The sequence below is a fragment of the Ranitomeya imitator genome, chromosome 4 (assembly GCF_032444005.1).
Source record: "Ranitomeya imitator isolate aRanImi1 chromosome 4, aRanImi1.pri, whole genome shotgun sequence".
In the NCBI taxonomy this organism is placed as follows: domain Eukaryota; kingdom Metazoa; phylum Chordata; class Amphibia; order Anura; family Dendrobatidae; genus Ranitomeya; species Ranitomeya imitator.
The window spans coordinates 38,014,275-38,026,280 of record NC_091285.1 but is presented as its reverse complement, the minus strand read 5'-3'; the positions used below and the strand labels follow the sequence as shown (position 1 = coordinate 38,026,280).

General features: G+C 41.5%; 1 protein-coding gene across 1 annotated transcript in view; it reads right to left on the bottom strand.

Annotated features, from left to right (window-relative positions):
• FAT2 (FAT atypical cadherin 2) overlaps window positions 1-6,383 on the bottom strand; it is an 88,833-nt gene extending 82,450 nt beyond the window's left edge. The window contains exon 1 of the mRNA XM_069763544.1: window positions 6,229-6,383. The gene's annotated coding sequence lies outside the window, so the exon portion shown is untranslated. The remainder of the gene's footprint in view (window positions 1-6,228) is intronic.
• Between the last annotated feature and the right edge of the window lie 5,623 nt (window positions 6,384-12,006).

The window sequence follows — 12,006 nt, the reverse complement described above, 5'->3', positions numbered from 1 at the left end:
AAAAGATCAAGCAGTTGAAATCCAATGGCACAATCTGGATCTCCCATGTCATTTGCTGTTGGGGTTTGGTTGGGATTCCCTCATTAACATTACAAAGTTGATGGGTCCCACCAAAATCCCTGGGTTTAGCCAAAAATCATCTTTTGTGTATGGATACCTTTCTTAAGCTCTGTTAAGGCCCTCATACACATTAGACTAAAGTCCTCAAAACCTAAATATGTCGACGAGATCAACTGACCATCTAATTGTATGGAGACCTACCGACTATTCCACGACAAATGATGTTGGGCAATTGAAGGTTTGCAACTTCGAGTCCTTTTGTTCTCCCTGTTAGTGGGTCTAACAGAGAACATACGTGGCAGTGCATGAGGGACTAGATAGCTGTTGACCGAACAATCATTCAGCCGACAACTACCAAATGTGTATGGGGTCTTAAATTAGTTAGCCATTGTTTTGTAATTTAGAGCATTTCTGGACTAGTGTTCCTTGGGTCCACAAGAGGACCCACCATTCATCTATACAAAACATGTGCAGACTTTCATTCATCGGGGCAAATGCTAATTTTGATACCTAAATGTCCTGGTTGACCGCCCTCTTTAGCTATGACCCAATTAGTTTGTTATCATTAAACACACAGGACATAATATTAGTAAGATTTAATAGGTTATTTGTAAATCATCCCATAAGAAACAGACCTTTGTAGGGTCATCTGTACCCTATAATTATGTCAGAGCCTGGGTGTTCAATTGATGCCATAGATTCAACATTGGCAGTCCGAATTTGTCCGGAATTATTCCAATCATGCCCTGAAATAATGGTTTGTAGGTGGGGTTTGTGTGAACCCTACCCCTTTTTAGCTCTATCCTCCCAGGACTATTTAAAAAAAAATGGTACATTCCCTGCAAATTAAGGACAGTTGTTCTGTGTATAGCTATTGTCCCCGGATGGTGGTTGTCAATACCTGGCAGACCCCATCGATGCTGACTTGTTGGCCGATCTCATTGAAATCAAGGAAATCTGCCAACAGAAATCAAATGTTTAGACCGCCAATACCACTTCTCATTGTGAAAAGTTCTAAATATCCACCAATGTGAAATCTTTCCTTACATCTACCCAGAGATATCGAGATTACCTGGGAAAACAGAATCATAAAGGGAAATGCAATATGACACCTCTTATTAGCTGGGCTAATGGAAGAATACACAAGTGAGTACAACACCATGAGCCTCAAGCATCCGGGGTGGAATAAAAAAAGGCATCCATGCTGCCTGTATTTCCATGTCCTTTTGTAGTATTTATTGACGAGAATGCAATAGCTTGCACCAGCGTCGTGTTCTCGGACTTGTCCCCATCAGATAAGTGCCATGTTCACCAATGAACTGGGAGACAAAACAATTCATAATGAGGAGATTATCTGTAGGGTCGTATTGACATAAGTCAGGGGTAGGAGTTCAGTCCTATCCTAGCACACACATGTGGCGGCCTAGTATTGAGTCCTATACACAGCCCTCCCCCACAAGCTCCACGGCTCAAGGGTTTTTTTCATTCCCTCTTCCCTTGAGTATACTTTGGTTTTCCATTGACCACTTTCACACCCCCTACTACTTATTATCAACACCCTTTTGTGATGGTGGGGGATGGGTAGCATGTGAAGTAAAATAATGATATTTTAATGAAATCGCTTAGTAAGCGCTAATTGAGGCGAGAGTTTGTCTGGTGCACCTTGTATAGAGCTGTTACCAACGCCATTGACGATATCAATGCAGAAGAGCCTAATTTTTGTTCTAGAGTTTTCTTTGCCTTTGACAAAGATTCAATCTGGTGACCTAGTTCTGGATCTAAATACCCTGGACAAGACAATATGACTTGTTGGCATCCGAGCTCCTGGACACGTACCCCATGAGTCCCACCAGCCCCTGGAACCAAGGGTGTAACTATAGTAGGTCCATGGGTTGCAATCGCACCCAGCCCTTTGAACGTAAAGGGGTCCGAAATATCTCTTTGGTCGATATTAAAAAACTATTACCATTAACAACCTGTGATAGTTGGGGGGCCGTGTTGGACAATTTGCATCGGGGCCCATGAGTTTCAAGTTGCCTCACTGCCTGGAACTATATAAAACATCAGATAAAATATTGGTTCACAGTTACTAATGAGGATGCACTGGAAATCTGGTGTAGGTGGCACTGCCATTTTGGCACAAATCAATTTCGACAAATGTATGACAGAGAATTTTTGCACCTCACTAGACAATTTTTTCAAAGTGTCTAAAATAAGGGGCAAAGGCTTCAGTGAAATGAACAAGGACCGAAATGTATTATTGATGCGCAATAGTTTACAGGAACAAAATTTTGGCTGAAAGTAAGCCAACTAAGACATATTCACATAGCTCACATATTCGACTTCCATGGCCCAAGTATGGGCCGCAATTTCGAAAGTGGCCCAGATCTGTTACCCTGAACTTAACAGGCTGTTATGAGGCTGTTGAATTCGGGTCAATAGACCTGCGGTCAGTCAAGATATCGCGGTCCGTTGTTGGGAAAACAAAGTCGGATGCGCGAAACTGGTCTAACAGACAGCGTGCGCCACTGGGATACAATTAGTAAATGTGGGTCACTGCGATATCATCTGTGAAATCAGGCGTGCCAAATTTCGAAATCAGCACAGCTGCCTCTGGATTCTCATAAATTCTCATAGACTGAATGGAGATTTCAGGGATCACAAGTTAGTATTTTATACCATTTTCCTAATATGAAATACGATAGGTGTGTGATTATTTTGACCACTATAACCAACCATTTTCTTTAATATTGTACATGAACGATCGTTCGTTATGGACGATGGTAGACTACTTTCTGCCAAAAATGTGCAACCTACTGAAGATCAGTGGCGGACATATCATTGGTGCAACCTGTGCAGCACACAGAGGTCCACGAGATAACGGGGGACATTTGAAGCTCCAAAGCAGGCGGACTTGTGTATTATGATGAGCTATTGGACTGCAAGGGCCCCGATACTGTTCTTACACAGGGGCCTCTCCTCTCTGTGTCCACTTCTGCTGAAGGAACGTCCAAAAGCAGATAATCATTCTCCTCTTCGTGCCAGTCTACTCTGTTGTTGAGCTCCCTCTGTGATTCACTAGTTCAGTCTGGATTAATTAATCGATATTTGATTGATTGACACATTTTGGCTGAAATCGATCTTAAGAGTAACCATCATTTTAATGTCATTTTTTTGTAATATATCTTATTGGTGAAATCTTCTTTCTCCTCCTGGACTGATCATTCATGCTCAATTAATTGGTAAAATCAGCGAAGACAAATTTCCCCATTACTGAGATAGGAGATGACAGTTGGTGCTTTACAGTTCTATGGAGGAGGGAGGAGCTAGAGGAAGTTGCAAGTTCTCCTGAAATGTTAGTTACATTTCTCCATAGAACTTTATGAGCACCAACTGTCATCTCCTATCTCAGTAATTGAAAAGTCTGTATTCACTTAAGATGCATTTTACATGTGCATTGAGAATTTTGAGAATGAAAGATCAGCCAGGAGGAGAAAGAATGGGATTTGTTTAATAAGATGTATTATAAAGTTTCTTATTTTCACGTGTACTATTGATTTATGTAGAAAAAAATTAATAAAAATGACGGTTACGCTTCATGGCTAGCTTTACATCTAGTAGAAGTCTTTACAGGTCGTTACACAGACATAGAATAATATCTACAGAAGATACAGATACATAACAAGGTACACATAGAGAACAAGTAGACTTATAAGTACAACACATAGAAAGACATCTTCCTTATGCATTAGACATCAAGCTCAGATTCCGTGTCCAAAATAATTCACTCACATCAGTCCCTGCTTGCAGTGAAGCTCACAATACACTTTTCCTATCACTCACTACATATATACTATGTATATAGCGCTAGTTAAAAAGACCTTTATTACCCCTGACATGCAAGCATGGCAAGCTATACACATAGAGCACTCGCTGATTGACACGTCCATTAAAATAGGTCATTGTAAACATCGCCTGCATTCAAAACTGACCCCTCAGTGCATTAACTTTTGCAGACTGACAAAGCAAGAGAATAAAACCTCACATATCAATCAGAAGAAGTATATTACTGTGCAAAAATATATCATGAGAACATCGTATGTCATCTTACATATAATGGAAAGTTGCTGATGTCCCATGATATGTTTTATCCCATCAAATTGGGTCATTATGACCTTGAGAGAAAAGGGTAATACTGTGCATTTCTTCACTTTGTATCTTTACAGTAAATTTATAGTTTGTTTATGGGACACAAGGGCTTTGGGGGCACATGGGAGTCTCAATGGGTTCATATCATAGACCCGTAGACCCTCCATGTGCCCATGAGGACAGGTCATCTACAGGATGTGGTATCTGATAGACCATGCCAAAACTTCTGCGTGCCTCCAGATAACATAGGAGAAGGTGAAGTACTGGCCCATTGCAGTCGATGAGCATCACCAAATTATGGATGAGTTCAACACTATAATATGTCCATGTTCATCTGCCCTTACGGTGAAGGACAAGAGGCCGGGTTTCGAGATGGCTCATACATATCCTATCTAAACTGAGAAACATATAATGCTCAACAAACTCCCATCTTAGTGTCATAACCAACATAGATTATCTAAAGTCCTAAAGTATCTACTTCTTCCCTGTTGACCCTAAGATAACAATTTAGCAACCTTTGCTCTAAACCAGAAGACACTGACCCTAAAACAGTCCTAATAATCCTAAACATTTTGATAACACTTGGCTACTGGAAATTCAACCAGTCTATGTTTTTAATTGTGGTCAACTAGGGTTAGAGATGAGGAACTATTCTTGAAAGCCTAAGGAACATTTTTGTTAGAATTTTCTGTAAAGAAAAAATCGAATTGAGTTAGACCTCATCCATGTGTGCTCTACCAATGACGTATAACTAAGACCAAACATATTCATCTTACAAGCGATCATTCTACCATTTTATACATATTTTAGTTAACATTTCTTTCATTATAATATGAACACTCTGATCAGCCAAAGAAATCAAACACGACCAAGATCATTCTAGATGAAGGTGTCTTAACGAAAGGCAAAAATGATCATTGTTAAATCCCACCTGACAAGAAATGGTTGAAATCGTCCATTTTCATCAACCTTACTGTAATGTGTATAGACACCTTATGTTTCTAGCCAACATTTTTTCCACATACCACAGCCACATTTCATAATTAATTATTATCCAAATTACCCATGGCATTCTTAGACATTCCAACCTTGTTCATCAGCTCCAAGACTTGTACCTCAGCACTAGACACAGTTGTCCTACCTAGATCCAAAATGCCTCTAGCCGGTTTAGTGAGTTTCTATTACAGATTAATATATTTTAAGCTTCATAGAAAGATAAACTTTGTTCAAGTGGAAAATTGGAAGAGAGGATTAGTCATGTTGCGCAGCCAGATGGTCTTCAATGTGCATCTGTCAACGTTACTTCATGCTATCCATGCTAGCCACACCAAACTACGACCTCAAGCTTCTCCCAAAATCAAACGAATAACCCAAAACTAGAAGACGCCAAGCTTCTAGTTCAAACTTTTTCCAAAATTCAAGGAGCCACACCAAAATAGAAGAAGACATCAAGTTTCTAGCTCAACCTTCTTCCAAAATCACAGGAGCCACACCAAACTAGAAGTAGACCTCAATCTCCAAGCTCAAACTTCTTCCAAAATTCAAGGAGCCACAGCAAGCTAGAAGATCTCAAGCTTCTAGCTCTTATTTTTTCCAAAATCCAAAAATCCAAGGAGGTCAATCCTTGTAGGGTGCTTAAGCCTGGAGCTAAGACTTTCCACAAACCTTAACAATGCCAGTGTTATGTGTAATGAAATCATTAAAGTCTTTACTTAAGTTCCTTTTCAGTGTTTTTTGCATTTCAAAAATGGGCATCCTCCACCGCCATAGGACTCCCACCAGCACTGATAATGACCAATTTATTTCTCCTTTTTTCCTGGTCTTCTCTCACTTATGCCTTCTGGCATCCTTCCATTGTTTGACCTTCTCTTTTGTTATCTCTTTGTTCTTCGATACTCTTTTTACTTTTTGACTTACTGTAAGTTCCTGTTTGAATGCTTTTTTTTCCATGTGCGCTACAGCTAACTCTTTCCTATCCCATCGTCAACTTTCTGCAAATATAAAAAAAATGTCACTTACCGTAAGGGGATTGACTTTTGTTTTTTAGGGTCAATTAGGCCTTGGCAGCCATAGACAGGGGGTGTCTGACTCCCCTAAGATGCAGGAAAGTCCACTGCTCCATGTCTTTACTGAATGGAGATACGCCTGATGTAGTAGTAAGAGTGTCCTACAGTGGAAGCCGAACAGGTAGAAGCAAAGGGCTAGCAAGCAGGAGAGGTGTGTCCTGAGAGCCCAGCTCCTGTCAGACAGGCTAGGGTAGAGGAGGAGGAGGGAGTGCTTCGCTCCCCCAAGGTGAGGGATTGTGACAGAGCCAAATCCTAGATCTGTATGCAGATACTTATATTCACTGCAGCAATTACAGTGGGGGAAGCGTGAGCCATTGTTACAAACCGTGCAAAAAAAAAATACTTTTCTAATGAAAATCGCATTAGTCAGGGTAATATACACCATGCACTGAAAGTATTGCAACCTGGCGCAACTCACCTGCATAAAACTGGTTGATATGCCGTATGACTGTGCAGATCTAAATTTGCAGGTCTAATGATTTCTGGTTATACTGCCGGTGGAGTCATTAGGGCTTTCTATTTCTTTGAAGCCGGCCATACACATCATACATTTTGACCAGTTTAGATGTTTGGAAATTATAAACGAGCAATCAGTTGTGATTCCAAAATTGGAAACCGCTTAGTCCGGAATAGGATGATCAATTCGAACATACAAACGACCTAAAGGATGATTATACCGTCAACTATGATAACCAGGAAAGAGGGACACATACAGCAGCACCCGTTTACTTTACGCTAAGCTATTTCCAGAAATTCGCCCAGTCCTTTATATGCGACCACACATTAACCTTACTCCTAGTGAAACCCACTAGAGATCCCACACAGTACAATACCCCTTTCATGACCTCCACATTGCCCACCATACACAGTATGATGTGATGCCCCTGAAGCCCTGAAGGGACCAACATACAGAATGACCCTAAAGTGAAAGATACACAGTATGATGCCTCCACATTGCCCCCATGCACAGTATCATGTCTTCATAGTGCCCACCAAACATAGCATGTTGGCCTCACAATATGATGCCTCCACATTGTCCCAACAAACAGTATGATGACACCAGATTGTCCCGCCACACAATAAGATGTCCCCACAGTCCTGCCATACAATATAATGCACCCCCACAATATGATGCCTCCACATTGCCCCCACACACAGTATCATGTCTTCATAGTGCCTACCAAACATAGCGTGATGCCCTCACAATATAATGCCCCTATATTGCCCCAACACACAGTATGATGATACCTCATTGCTCCGCCACACAATAAGATGTCCCCACAGTCATGCCATACAATATAATGCACCCCCTCAGTATGATGCCTCTATATTGCCCCCACGCACAGTATCATGTCCTCATAGTGCCCACCAAACATAGCATGATGCCCTCACAATATAATGCCCCTACATTGCCCCAACCCACAGTATGATGATACCTCATTGCTCCGCCACACAATAAGATGTCCACACAGTTATGCCATACAAAATAATGCACCCCCGCAGTATGATGTCTCTATATTGCCCCCACACACAGTATCATGTCCTCATAGTGCCCACCAAACATAGCAGGATGCCCTCACAATATAATGCCCCTATATTGCCCCAACACACAGTATGATGACACCTCATTGCTCCGCCACACATTAAGGTGTCCCCACAGTCATGCCATTCAATATAATGCACCCCCACAGTATGATGCCTCTATATTGCCCCCACGCACGTATCATGTAGCTATAGTGCCCACCTAACATAATATGATACCCACAGTCCCCTCACATTATGATGTCCCTACATTACCCCAACAAACGGTATAATGACAGAACTTTACCTCGCCACACAATGTGATTCCCCCACAGTCCTGCCACACAATGTAATGTACCTCCACACAGTATGATGCCCTCACAGTTCCACTACACACAGTATGATGCCCCCAGTTATCCCCACAAAGTAGAATGCTATCACAGAATGAATTTTCCACAGTGGTCCCCACACACGTGCCCCATTTGCCTGAGTATCCTGCTTTTCTGCTGAACTGCACTCTGCTCGCCAGTCACATGATCTGATGGTCCTTTCAGGTTCTTCAGTCTCTACCGAGATGGAATGGTAGGGCGTGGATCTGATGGGCTCCCTGCTGTTTTTCAACTGTATCTGTGCCACAGATATAGTTGAAGTCAGGACATACCACCGACTTCACGGGACAACGGGACAGCTCCCTAAATTAGGTATGATTGATTGACTATGTTCTAGAAGATCTATGTCTTGTGTGTAAGTCTAACAGGGCTGTACTTACCAATAATGGCACTTAAGTTTTCAAGTATCTTGGAGCTCCTCTGAAATATCAATCAACATGCAATTAAATAAAGTCTGCTGACCTCTCTCTATGCAATCGTTCTTTGCTTTTTAAATACTGACTTGTACATGGGTGTAAGTTAGGCTACGTTCACATATGCGTTGTTGGGCGCAGTGTCGTCGACGCATACCGACTCATGCGTGATGCGCCCCTATCTTTAACATGGGGGGGCGCATGGACATGCGCCGGCATGCGTTGTATTGCGTTTTACGTCGCATGCGTCAATTTGACGCACCAGATAGGGCGCGGAAGACGCTACTTGTAGCGTTTTCCCTGCGCCAAAATTCAAGAACATTACTAGTTTATGGCAACGCATGCGTCAAAAAACGCAGCGTTGTTTTGCGTTGTTGGTTGCGTCGACGACGCTGCGCCCAACAACGCAAATGTGAACATAGCCTTAATGCTATTGCCTGCGCCCCTGCATGGTTCCCCTTCCATGCAGGGATGCTGGCATTCTCACCGCCCTGGCCCCGCGGCGTGGTCCCCGGTGTGTTCTCTGCTTCCTGTTTGGTGTGCGCACTGCACCTTCCGGCAGCGCACCTAGGGCACTCTTAAAAGGGCAGCATGCGCATATAGTAAAATGCCCTCAGCCTGTAGTTTGTTTGTGCACCTGCAAGATGTCTCCCAGCCAATAGCTTGGAGGCACTTTGTTTAATCATTAGGTAGTGTGGTGTTCTACCAGTGCAGCTGTGAGGTCCCCTTGTCCTGGTGTGGCCAGTGTCTTGAATCCGAATCCCAGTGTTAGTGCGGCCAGTCCTGGACCTGAAGTCCCTGATCCTGGTGTGACCAAGGTCCTGAACCCATATCCCTGGTCCTTGTGCCACTGTGTATTATCCCTATACTGTGACATCACTGTTTATTATGTGACATCACTGTGTATTATCCCTGTACTGTGACATCACTGTGTATTATCCCTGTACTATGACATCACTGTGTGTATTATCCCTGTACTATGACATCACTGTGTGTATTATCCCTGTACTGTGACATCACTGTGTTTATTATCCCTGTACTATGACATCACTGTGTGTATTATCTCTGTACTGTGACATCACTGTGTTTATTATCCCTGTACTGTGACATCACTGTGTTTATTATCCCTGTACTATGACATCACTGTGTGTATTATCTCTGTACTGTGACATCACTGTTTATTATCTCTGTACTATGACATCACTGTGTGTATTATCCCTGTACTGTGACATCACTGTGTTTATTATCTATGTACTGTGACATCACTGTGTTTATTATCACTGTACTGTGACATCACTGTGTGTATTATCCCTGTACTGTGACATCACTGTGTTTATTGTCTCTGTATTATGACATCACTGTGTGTATTATCCATGTACTGTGACATCACTGTGTGTATTATCTCTGTACTGTGACATCACTGTGTTTATTATCACTGTACTGTGACATCACTATGTTTATTGTCTCTGTATTATGACATCACTGTGTTTATTATCTCTGTACTATGACATCACTGTGTGTATTATCCCTGTACTGTGACATCACTGTGTGTATTATTCCTGTACTGTGACATCACTGTGTGTATTATCTCTGTACTGTGACATCACTATGCTTATTATCCCTGTACTGTGACATCACTGTGTGTATTATCTCTGTACTGTGACATCACTGTGTGTATTATCCCTGTACTGTGACATCACTGTGTATTATCCCTGTACTATGACATCACTGTGTGTATTATCCCTGTACTATGACATCACTGTGTGTATTATCCCTGTACTGTGACATCACTGTGTTTATTATCCCTGTACTATGACATCACTGTGTGTATTATCTCTGTACTGTGACATCACTGTGTTTATTATCCCTGTACTGTGACATCACTGTGTTTATTATCCCTGTACTATGACATCACTGTGTGTATTATCTCTGTACTGTGACATCACTGTTTATTATCTCTGTACTATGACATCACTGTGTGTATTATCCCTGTACTGTGACATCACTGTGTTTATTATCTATGTACTGTGACATCACTGTGTTTATTATCACTGTACTGTGACATCACTGTGTGTATTATCCCTGTACTGTGACATCACTGTGTTTATTGTCTCTGTATTATGACATCACTGTGTGTATTATCCATGTACTGTGACATCACTGTGTGTATTATCTCTGTACTGTGACATCACTGTGTTTATTATCACTGTACTGTGACATCACTATGTTTATTGTCTCTGTATTATGACATCACTGTGTTTATTATCTCTGTACTATGACATCACTGTGTGTATTATCCCTGTACTGTGACATCACTGTGTGTATTATTCCTGTACTGTGACATCACTGTGTGTATTATCTCTGTACTGTGACATCACTATGCTTATTATCCCTGTACTGTGACATCACTGTGTGTATTATCTCTGTACTGTGACATCACTGTGTGTATTATCTCTGTACTATGACATCACTGTGTGTATTATCTCTGTACTATGACATCACTGTGTGTATTATCCCTGTACTGTGACATCACTGTGTGTATTATCCCTGTACTGTGACATCACTTTGTGTATTATCTCTGTACTATGACATCACTGTGTGTATTATCTCTGTACTGTGACATCACTGTGTGTATTATCCCTGTACTGTGACATCACTGTGTGTATTATCCCTGTACTGTGACATCACTGTGCTTATTATCCCTGTACTGTGACATCACTGTGTGTATTATCTCTGTACTGTGACATCACTGTGTGTATTATCCCTGTACTGTGACATCACTGTGTGTATTATCCCTGTACTGTGACATCACTGTGTGTATTATCTCTGTACTATGACATCACTGTGTGTATTATCCCTGTACTGTGACATCACTGTGCTTATTATCTCTGTACTATGACATCACTGTGTGTATTATCCCCGTACTATGACATCACTGTGTGTATTATCTATGTACTGTGACATCACTGTGTTTATTATCACTGTACTGTGACATCACTGTGTTTATTATCGCTGTATTATGACATCACTGTGTGTATTATCCCTGTACTGTGACATCACTGTGTTTATTATCACTGTACTGTGACATCACTGTGTTTATTATCTCTGTACTATGACATCACTGTGTGTATTATCCCTGTACTGTGACATCACTGTGTTTATTATCTCTGTACTGTGACATCACTGTGTGTATTATCCCTGTACTGTGACATCACTGTGTTTATTATCACTATACTATGACATCACTGTGTGTATTATCCCTGTACTGTGACATCACTGTGTGTATTATCTCTGTACTGTGACATCAGTGTGTGTATTGTCCCTGTACTGTGACATCACTGTGTGTATTATCCCTGTACTGTGACATCACTGTGTTTATTATCACTATACTATGACATCACTTTGTGT